The sequence below is a fragment of the Salvelinus alpinus genome, chromosome 20, assembly GCF_045679555.1.
Source record: "Salvelinus alpinus chromosome 20, SLU_Salpinus.1, whole genome shotgun sequence".
Lineage (NCBI taxonomy): Eukaryota > Metazoa > Chordata > Actinopteri > Salmoniformes > Salmonidae > Salvelinus > Salvelinus alpinus.
The window spans coordinates 30,677,073-30,689,473 of NC_092105.1; positions in this window are offsets into that span (position 1 = coordinate 30,677,073).

Here is a 12,401-nt window from a genome sequence, read left to right on the forward strand (position 1 = left end):
ACACACTGCTCGCTTAACCTGGAAGCCAACTACACCAATGTGTTGGAGGAAACACCGTCCAGCTGGCGACCGGCCCTCCACAAGGAGTAGCTAATGCAATACGGGACAAGGAAATCCCAGCCAGCCAAACCCTCCCCTAACCTGGACAACACTGGGCCAATTGTACGCTGCGACATGGGTCTCCCGGTCACGGCCGACTGTAACACAGCCTGGGATCAAACCCGGGTCTAAGGCACTGCGATGCAGTGCCTTAGACCGCTATGCAACTCGGGAGGCCATGTGTGCTCAATTTTATACACCTGTCAGTAACGGGTGGGGCTGAAATAGCCGAATCCACTAATTTGAATGGGTGTCCAGATACTTTTGTATATATAGTGTAGTTTGTTGGTGTCTGTGTGTATTGTCATTGTTTATGGCAGCCTGATGCAGTGTAATTGGATTCTTGTTGAACAAACACAAACTCACTCTATGATGACACACCAAATGCGTTTGATGGATCGTTTTTGTCTTCTAATGCCTCTTAAGATTTCCCTTTACTGGAACTAAGGGGCCTAGCCCGAACCATGAAAAACAGCTTCCTCCACCAAACTATACAGTTGGCACTATGCATTGGGGCAGGTAAGGTTCTCCTGGCATCTGTCAAACCCAGATAGTCCGTTGGACTTCCATGTGTTGAAGCGTGAATCATCACTCCAGAGAACGTGTTTCCACAACTCTAAAATCCACTCCTTCCACTCCTTCTAAAATCTTCGAAAGCCAAGTTAATAAACAGATCACCGACCATTTCGAATCCCACTGTACCTTCTCCACTATGAAATCTGGTTTCCGAGCTGGTCATGGGTGCACCTCAGCCACGCTCAAGGTCCTAAACGATATCATAACCGCCATCGATAAAAGACAGTACTGTGCAGCCGTCTTCATCGACCTGGCCAAGGCTTTCGACTCTGTCAATCACCACATTCTTATTGGCAGACTAAATAGCTGTGGCTTCTCAAATGACTGCCTCGCCTGGTTTACCAACTACTTCTCAGATAGAGTAGGGTGTCAAATCGGAGGGCCTGTTGTCCAGACCTCTGGCAGTCTCTATATGGGTGCAACAGGGTTCAATTCTAGGGCCGACTCTTTTCTCTGTATATATCAATGATGTCGCTCTCGCTGCTGGTGATTCTCTGATCCACCTCTACGCAGACAACACCATTCTGTATACATCTGGCCCTTCTTTAGACACTGTGCTAAGAAACCTCCAAACAAGCTTCATACAACACTCCTTCCGTGGCCTCCAACTGCTTTTAAATGCTAGTAAAACTAAGTGCATGCTCTTCAACCGATTTGCTGCCCGCACCCTCCCGCCAACTAGCATCACTACTCTAGACAGTTCTGACCTAGAATATGTGGACAACTACAAATACCTAGGTGTCTGGTTAGACTGTAAACTCTCCTTCCAGACTCGCATTAAGCATCTCCAATCCAAAATTAAATCTAGAATCGGCTTCCTATTTTGCAACAAAGCCTTCACTCATGCCGCCAAAACTGACTATCCTACCGATCCTTGACTTCAGCGATGTCATTTACAAAATAGCCCCCAACACTCTACACAGCAAACTGGATGTAGTCTATCACAGTGTATCCTGTTTTATCACCCACCACTGCGACCTGTATGCTCTCGTTGGCTGGCACTCATTACATATCCGTTGCCAAACCCACTGGCTCCAGGTCATCTATAAGGTTTGCTAGGTAAAGACCTGCCTTATCTCAGCTCACTGTTCACCATAGCAACACCCACCCGTAGCAGGCGCTCCAGCAGGTACATTGCACTGGTCATCCCCAAAGCCAACACTTCCTTTGGCCGCCTTTCCTTCCAGTTCTCTGCTGCCAATGACTGGAACGAATTGCAAAAACTACGAAGCTGGAGTCTTATATCTCCCTCTCTAACTTTAAGCATCAGCTGTCTGAGCAGCTTATCAATTACTGTACCTGTACACAACCAATCTGTAAATAGCATACCCGACTACCTCATCCCCATATTATTACTTACCCTCTTGCTCTTTTCACCCCAGTAGCTCTACTTGCACATCATCCTCTGCATATCTATCACTCCAGTATTAATGCTAAATTGTAATTATTTTCACCTCTAGGGCCTAATTATTGCCTACCTCCCTACTCTTCTACATTTGCACACGCTGTACATAGATTTTTCTATTTTTCTTTTCTTTATTGTTATTGACTGTATGTTTGTTTATGTGTAACTCTGTGTTGTTGTTTTGTTACACTGCTTTGCTTTCTCTTGGCCAGGTCGCAGTTGTAAATGAGAACCTGTTCTCAACTGGCCTATCTGGTCTTGTCACTATAGGGGGTGCTGTTTCAACTTGGACATTTATCGTTCCCAAATTAAACTGCCTCGTACTCAATTCTTGCTCGTACAATATGCATATTATTATTACTATTGGATAGAATACAATCTCTAGTTTCTAAAACTGTTTGAATTATGTCTGTGGGTGAAACAGAACTCTTTCTGCAGCGAAATTCATGACAGGAACTGCGAAGGTCTGAAAACGAGGCTCTGTTCTCAGATCAGTTTAAAGCTCTGTATGTATCCTATGGGTCGACATGAACTGCACGCGCCTTCCCCTGGATGTCAGTAACCAATGAGAATTGGAATGGAGTTTCTACGTAGATCTCAGACCTTATAAAAGGCCATGGCATGGGGGGTGCGCTCTTTTCGATGTTCGTCAAGACGCAAAGGAGGACCTCAGGATGACATGCTCAAAAGCTCTCGTTATAGGCCTACGATATATCCGTCTGTGATTTAATTCGATATAAGTGTTAGAAACATCATAACGAAGTTATTTTAAACCGAGTTATATCAGTTTATGCGAGTATATTGCGATTTTCGGAATTTCCTTAGTATTGCGTTTTGAACATTTGGGCATGTCTGCACCACATAGCTATTGTTAGCTGCTAGTTCCAAAGTTGAAGAGGACGTTTTACAACCGAGCAACGATTATTTTGGACAAAGGACAACTTGCCCAAGATTCTGATGGAAGCTCGTCCAAAAGTAAGAGCTATTTATGATGTTATTCCGTATTTATGTGGAAAAATGTAAAAGGATTTGTCCGCCATTATTGCGGCACTGGTCTGGCTGTAACGCACACTGTATGTCTAGTAACGTTAATTTAAAAAATCTAACACAGCGGTTGCATTAATAACTAATGCATCTTTCATTTGCTGTCCAACCTGTATTTTTTAGTCAAGTTTACGATTATTTATCGATTAGATTAGGTGCCTCTCCAAGATGGCGCCGGCCAGAATGCATGAAATGCTGCTACTGATCACATTGTATAACCACGATTTGTGCTGCTAAATATGCACATTTTCGAACAAAACCTATATGCATTGTGTAATATGATGTTACAGGACTGTCATCTGATGAAGTTTATCAAGGTTAGTCCAATTATATATCTTTTGCTGGATTGTTACGATCGCTAACATTTGCTGCTGGTAAATGCGGTTGTGTTTCTGGCTATTGTTGTAAGCTAATATAATGCTATATTGTGTTTTCGCTGTAAAACACTTAAAAAATCTGACATATTGGCTGGATTCACAAGATGTTTGGCTTTCATTTGCTGTACGCTGTGTATTTTTCAGAAATGTTTTATGATGAGTAATTAGGTATTTGACGTTGGTCTCTGTAATTATTCTGCCTGCATCGACGCTATTTCAGATTGCAGCTGCAATGTAGAACTGTGATTTATACCTGAAATATGCAAATTTTTCGAACAAAACATATGCTATACAATAAATATGTTATCAGACTGTCATCTGATGAAGTTTTTTCTTGGTTTGTGGCTATTTATATCTTTATTTGGTCGAATTAGTGATGGCTACCTATGCAGGAAAAAAATGGTGGGGAAAAAAAGTTGTGTCTTTTGCTATGGTGGTTAGCTAATAGAAATACATATTGTGTCTTCCCTGTAAAACATTTAAAAAATCGGGAATGATGGCTGGATTCACAAGATCTGTATCTTTCATCTGGTGTCTTGGACTTGTGATTTCATGAACATTTGATTATATGATATCCCTGTAGCTTTAGGCTAGGCTATGCTAGTCTGCTTTTTTGATGGGGGGATCCCGGATCCGGGTTTGTGACTCGTTAGAGGTTTTAAATAAAGGTGAAATAAAAAACGAAATAAAATCCTCCAGAGTTGAATGGCGGTGAACTTTACACAACTCCAGCTGATGCCAGGCATTGCACATGGTGATATTACACTTGTGTGCGTGGCTGCTTGGCCATGGAAAACAATTTCATGAAGCTCCCGACGAACAGTTCTTGTGCTGACATTGTTTCCAGAGGCAGTTTGAAACTCGGTAGTGAGTGCTGTAACTGAGGAAAGACGATTTTTATGCGCTTCAGCACTCGGCTGTACCATTCTGTGAGCTTGTGTGGCCTACCACTTCGTGGCTGAGTCATTGTTGCTCCTAGATGTTTCCACTTCAGCTCTAGCAGGGCAGAAATTTGCCTAACTGACTTGTTGGAAAGTTGGCATCCTATGACAGTGCCACTTTGAAAGTCACTGAGCTCTTCAGTAAGGCCATTCTACTGCCAATGTTTGTCTATGGAGATTTTATGGCTGTGTGCTCGATTTTATAAACCTGTCAGCAACGGTTGTGGCTGAAATAGCCAAATCCTCTAATTTGAATGGGTGTCCACATACTTTTGTATATATTTTGAACATGTATATAAGATATATATATCTTTCAACTATGCTGTGATGTTTAACATAAAATGTGAATCTTTCTAATTGAATAGAATCCGCAGATAGCGAGTTGAAGATAACTTATTTTACTAAGAGTATTATTATATTATTAATTGACTGACCAGGTCTCTCCAAATCTCCCAACAATGCTATTTCTAGGGTCAATTTTAGATTAATCTTGCACCTTTTTTGTCATTCCTGAACCTGAGACCAGAAACAGGCTACTTGAGGGCAATAACAGAACAAATTGTATATTGATTCTTTATCCTCGAGAATTCTGTACAATCATTTTAGCTGAAAATATATATCAACACTTACACCCTGAGCCATCGAATCAGTACATCAAAAATCTAAATTGTTCAATCTGTATGGCACAGCTGTCAACATCCTGGTTCTAAAATGAAACTCGTATACTTTCCTATTTATGCAATTTGTTCCTCCACCAGTTTTGATCTTTCATATTGGGTAGACAGACCAGTTGCCTACTTCCTTCCACTGCCACATGCGTCCTCCATTTATTGAAGGTAGTGCGGTAATCAATTGGTTGTAATCTTACATTGAGCAGACCTTCCCATACAATTCCGATAGCTCCATGAAATACATAACTTTACCATTCCAATCTACAATATCATTTAAAAACAAAATACCATTTTCAAACATATTTTCCATAAATACAGGTATGTTATCAACCAGAACATTTGAGTTCAACCATAATTTTGTTGTAATATTTGTTCTATCTTTTCTGGGGGATGAAATTAAAATTGTAACCAGCTCTGCAGTGCTTGTTTGAAAAAGAGAGATACTTTGAACTTAATCAAAAATGATCAAAAATTTATCAAAAATGAGACATGGCAATCTGCACAAAGGCAAACAGGCAATTTTTAAACAAGGGATGAGCTTTTCTTTGTAATCTACTTGAGAACGATTTTGGGTTCAAGTAAAACATTTGTGTAAGTGACATTTTTTGAGAGGGGTTTAGTGCTTTTATATTTAATAATCTCAGACAGCCCAGTTCATATTCATTATATAGATAGCCACTCTTTCTCTTGCTTAGTTTAGCATTCCAGATAAAGCCAAATATTTTTTGCTCCTATGATTTGAAAAACGAATCATCAGGAGTAGGCAACGCCATAAGTAAGTGAGTAGACTTAGTTTTGACTAAGGAGTTAATCAGTGTAATTTTTCCATAATAAACAGGTATTTACCTCTCCATGGTTGTAGGACCTTGTCTATTTTTACTAGTTTTCTATTGCAACTCATTGTGGAGAGCTATTTTATATGTTTTGTGATATGAATACCAAGTATGTCTACTTTACCGTCAGCCCATTTTGTAGGTAAACTGCAGGGTAATATAAAAGCTGTTTTTTTTCAAGATCCAATACGTAATACCGTATACTTATTATAATTAGGTTTTAGTCCAGAGGCCAGAAAAGTTAGACATTGCAGGGATCTAGCTTGCGGACTTAATAAAAAACCTGAGTCATTGGCATACATGGACACCTTTTTTTATAAGCCTTGGATTTCTAATCCTCTAATGTTATTTGGTCTGATTTTAATAGCTAGCATTTCGATGGTCATAACGAATATATAGTTTTGTTTTCGGTAGCGTTCCTGTGTTGAAGATTCAAGAAGAATTTGGTGCATTTTTCTCCATATTCTATCCAGTTTCCTTTATTTTGTAATAGATTACATTAGATCATTTTTGAATAAGTTCCTCTAGTTCTTTTTTTCCCCTCTAACTTGTTTTTTAAAATCTCTGTAGTACCGTTTTTATTGCTATCTACCTGTTAGTTCCTGTATCTCCCTTGTTAGTCTTGTCTCTTTACACATAAAACAGCTTTTTATTTACTGATGAATATTGAATTGAATGACCTCTGAAAGTACATTTAGAGGTATCCCAAATAATAAGGAGATTTGCTGAACCTATATTGTACTGGAAAAATTCAGTTATAAATAATTTTGTCTTAGTTAGAAACAAATTGTCCTCCAGTAGATTTTGATCAAATTTCCAATATTCTGTAAAAGTTATGCGAAGTCCAATTAGATGATGGTCTGATCTCTGGTCTCCTATCAATAGTTGTTTAACATTTGATGCAAGAGAGAAAGAGACAAGAAAGTAGTCAAGACAACTAGCTTGATTAAGTCTCTTCCATGTACAGTACAGACACACCAACTCATTCAATTTTTCTTTATTTTTACTATTTTCTACATTGTAGAATAATAGTGAAGACATCAAAACTATGAAATAAGACATATGGAATCATGTAGTAACCAAAAAATTGTTAAATCTAAATCTATTTTATATTTGAGATTCTTCAAAGTATGATAGCTTTGCACACTCTTGACATTCTCTCGACCAGTTTCATGAGGTAGTCACCTGGAATGCATTTCAATTAGCAGGTGTGCCTTGATAAAAGTTAATTTGTGGAATGTATTTCCATGGAATGTATTTTCTTCTTAATGCGTTTGAGCCAATCAGTTGTGTTGTGACAAGGTACGGGTGGTATACAGAAGATAGCCCTATTTGGTAAAAGACCAAGTCATATTATGGCAAGAACAGCTCAAAGAGAAACAATAGTCCATCATTACTTTAAGACATGAAGGTCAGTCAATATGGAACAGTTTCTTGAAAGTTTCTTCAAGTGCAGTCACAAAAACCATCAAGGCTCTCATGAGGACCGCCACAGGAAAGGAAGACCCAGAGTTACCTCTGCTGCAGAGGATAAGTTCATTAGAGTTATCAGCCTCAGAAATTTCAGCCCAAATAAATACTTCACAGATTTCAAGAAACAGACACATCCCAACATCAACTGTTCAGAGGAGACTGCGTGAATCAGGCATTCATGGTCAAATTGCTGCAAAGAAACCACTACAAATGGAAACCAATAATAAGAAGAGACTTGCTTGGGCCAAGAAACACGAGCTGATGAGTCCAAATTTGAGATTTTTGGTTCCAATCACAGTGTCTTTGTGAGATGCACAGTAGGTGAACGGATGATCTCCGCATGTGTGATTCCCACGTGAAGCATGGAGGAGGAGGTGTGATGGTGTGGGGGTGCTTTGCTGGTGGATTTATTTAGAATTCAAGGCACACTTAACCAGCATGGCTACCACAGCATTCTGCAGTGATACGCCATCCCATCTGGTTTGCATTTAGTGGGACTATCATTTGTTTTTGAACCGGACAATGACCCAACACACCTACAGGCTGCGTAAGGGCTATTTGACCAAGAAGGAGAGTGGTGGAGTGCTGCATCAGATGACCTGGCCTCCACAATGACCTGATCTCAACCAAGTGAGATGGTTTGGGATGAGTTGGACCACAGAGTGAGGGAAAAGCAGCCAACAAGTGCTCAGCATGTGTGGGAACTCCTTCAAGACTGTTGGAAAAGCATTCCTAATGAAGCTGGTTGAGAGTCTTCCAATAGTATGCAAAGCTGTCATCAAGGCAAAATGTGTCTACTTTGAGGAATCAAAAATCAAAAATATATTTTTATTTGTTTAACACTTTTTTGCTTACTACATGAATCCATGTGTTATTTCATAGTTATGTCTTCACTATTATTCCACATCGGAGAAAATTGTAAAAATAAAGAAAAATCCTTGAGTGCGTTTGTGTGTCCAAACTTTTGACAGATACTGTATATCTCACTAGGTCAGCATTTTTTTGTCCCCAAATATCCACTATTTCTAATGTGTCCATAATATTTGTGATCTCCTTAATGGACTGTAAAGTAAATCACCCTACAAACTATCATCACCGTGCCCTTGAGGTACTGTCACGGCCGTTTAAAGGAGTGGACCAATGCGTAGCGTTTTGAGCGTACATACTTGTTTATTTAACGACGTCGCCAACAAAACAGACACGTGAAGCCAACATAGTGCTCACAGGCAACTAAACATGGACAACTACCCACAAAACCAACATGGAAAATGACAACCTAAATAGGCTCCCCAATCAGAGACAACGATAAACAGCTGTCTCTGATTGGGAACCCATTCAGGCCACCATAAACCTGCATACCCCTAGACAATACAAAATCCCCATAGATAACCAAAAAACCCTAGACAAGACAAAAAACTAGACAATACAAAAACTAAACAAACCACCCTTGTCACACCATGACCTAACCAAATAATAAAGAAAGCAAATATAACTAAAATCAGGGCGTGACAGGTACTTAACTCTGTGTTATAGTCTCCCACCATAATGGTTTGATCGTTTGTTGCCTGTAAATTCCATAGATTGGTATAAATATTAAGTTTGGATCATCCTGATTTGGACCATATAGATTAATGAGAAAGTGTACACCGCTTTATTTCTTGACCAGAGTTCAGATTATGACACTGTTAAAGCTGCTATCCTTCAGCCTTACGAGTTGGTCCCAGAGGCATGAAGACAACAGTTCCATAAATTACAAAAGACAGAATCACAAAGCCTTGTTGGCCAATGACTTAGTTTTAACTTTAAAGGGAATTGGTTTCTCTTAGATTAAACAGTTTAAAATCACATTACATAATTTCACAAATAGTTTCATCTTTACTCATTCATTTTATACAACAATTAGATGCAAGCCTCATAACTGAGACTCTTGTATGAACAGACTTATGGTAATGTTGCTGTATTGTCTCTCATGAATTTTACAAACATTAAACGAAATGGACCGGCCGTAGCTGGATTCTTCCCCGACCGTGTACACCTTCTCCAAAACATGTACGTTGTTCAGTTCTCAAGTTCTATGCTGGAGAAGAGGTTCCTTTGTTCTCCTGTGAAAACTCACTCTCTCTTATACTCTGGCAATGAGAAGAGAACTCCTCAAGGAATTTATGACCTGCCTAACAGCCTGTTGTTAGGGGGTGAGAGAGAGGGGGGATGGTGCAGAGAGAGGGGGATGGTACTCGCTATACCCAAAGAGGGCAACGTCATGACAGGGTCTACCCTACAGTAGGCTGCGCCTTACTTCAAACAGATAAGCAAGACCAAACAAGGAAATACACAACATCATGGTTCCCCTAGTTTCCCTAAAGCACCAGCAGTGAGCTGTTGTCAGAATTCAAAGTGGCATCAAAGTCCTCACACATCAAACACCATAATTGGTTCTTTACCATCCTATTGCAAATGAGGGGAGACAGGTGCACACTGTTGTTTCGCTGCATCAGTCAGTCAGTCAGGCTGCTGATTCGCTTTTTCAGAGAGAGAGGGGCCATCGTCACCTCGCCGACATCCCTGACAAGCAATAGGATTACTGGGAGATGTAATTAAGAGCTCGACAGGGAATCATCGTTTGACACACTCAGATAGGATTTCGAGGTACACCTTCCAGATATTTCCCCGTTAATGCTCAAACTGTGAAGTGCAACGCACACCTTGTGTCATGTTAGATGACTTCGCTTCAATTGTCATGGTGTTAATTTATTCTGGGTTTGTGAGGGTTCCATACTGCTTGAGTTGAGGGCAATTACTTATTCGCTGCAGCAAACCAATTACCTAATGCAAATTATTACAGTATATATGGCAAGAGGAAGATAGTCATTTTAGACAGTGGCAGATACAAGAGCCGTTCAAAGCCCTTAAAAGGCATGGGATCTGGTGAATAGCTCAAAATACACATCATAGGTCTTTCATATCAAATAGTAACAACCAATAGAGCCAATGAAAGTACCAACAATAAGCTTAGAAGTATTACGTTATTGTAAACAAACTCCGTATCTGTTAAGCGATCTTTGCACATATGCAAACAGTTTCTAGTTCGTTTCCTAGTTAGTGAGCCGCTTACCACCCAGCACTCTGATCAATAATTCAAGGTAATAACACAACATGGGTCTGGGTTTTATAACTAGCAGCCTGATCCATCTGACCCATATCCCAACAGCCCTAGTCTCTTTCCTCCATTGCACCAAGCAAGGAAAACACAAGGAAGAAGTACCTTGAAGCCCTCAAGCGAAGCTCTCAGCGAGCAAACATGACCTTATGGGATCATTACGAACTACAAATACTCATAGTCTAAACCGGTCTAGTAGAAACAGTCCATCCCCAGGGGTTACTCCTCCGCTAGCAGACAAGTCTTCACAACATAGACTGCAACAATAACTAGAGGTCCGGTCGGATAATGGTCAGGGATGATCTAATAGAGGACTATTGCTTTTCCAGAACTGCATTTGATTGCTCTATCATCCAATGTTTGTTTTTTCATACTCGCTTCACACTTTTCCAATTGTTAGCTTTTTCCCTCTCCTTTTTTGCTCTCTCTCTCTCTCTCTCTCTCTCTCTCTCTCTCTCTCTCTCTCTCTCTCTCTCTCTCTCTCTCTCTCTCTCTCTCTCTCTCTCTCTCTCTCTCTCTCTCTCTCTCTCTCTCTCTCTCTCTCTCACTCTCACTCTCACTCTCTTTCTCTGTCTGTCTGTCTGCCTGTGTCTCTCTCTTTGTCTGCCTGTCTCTCTCTGTCTGTCTTTCTGTCTGTCTCACTCTATCTCGGTCAATAGGAGCTGTGTCTTCAGAGCTACTCATCGTCATCGTAATGACACCCTCAGGGATTTGGGGGTCTGTCTGACAGTCTCAGTCTGTCTGTCTTTAATGCTGCCGGACTGTTTGCTGGAGGAGGAGGTCACCACTAAAGGATTCAGTATGCAGTATGCTGACTGAAGAGCCCCTTGTTAAAAATAGAACAGCAGAGCAGAGACCTCCACATCCAAATCAGGAGACATTATTACACAGACCTTCTACACTGGATGGGTAGCAGAAGCCAGTCTGGATAGCAGGAACCAATCTAGCAGTTAGTGCTAGACTTGTTTGGCGAAGTGGATATATCCAGATGGGAGTTGCAGGTTGGCATTTATTGGGATGAATCTTGTCCTGTAGGCAGCTTTGTAGGATGGTCACTAGCTGGGACAGCCACGCTGGGACAACCACAAAGTCATAACATCTAGTTTTAAACCTAATCCTAACATTAACCACACTGCTAACCTTATGCCTAACCTTAAGTTAAGACCAAAAAGCTAATTTTAGTTTTCATTATTTTTTATGATATAACCAATTTTGACTTTGCAGCTGGCCTATCTAGCGGAAACCTCTCAGCTCTGCCTCAGGACAAGATTTTATCGCAATAATAAATGTCACCCTGCATAGGAGTTTACACTAACTGTGTTATTTGCAATGTATATTTGTTCAAACACATCTGGAAGAAATTGTAAAACTGTCACGTGAAACTCCAATTCAATTTTAAATTCAACTCAATACTATCCTTAAATTTCAATATTGAATAACTCACAGTTGTATAGGATTAGACAGGTCTGAAGAATATTGTGTCTAAGCGAGCTGGGAACATTGACAACCTAGGAAGGAAGCTGCTCTCTCAATGATCAGATTCTAATGTCCTGTTGTTTATAATGAGTGTCAGTGTCTAGTCTAGACAGTCTTATAATTCAGGCCTGAAATTAGTCCTTTTCTAAAGCCATCCCATCCAGACCTGAGAGCCACTGTATCCTCCATTAATTATCTGTCACACAGAGCCGTTATATTATATTCAACACTGATGACTCAGAACTGCATCCTCCCTTCTCTCCTCTCCGTGTACTTCCCTGTTGATTAAAAATAAATCTAACAGTCATTGGAATCCATTAGAATCATGTCTGTCCTGTCATCTGTCTGC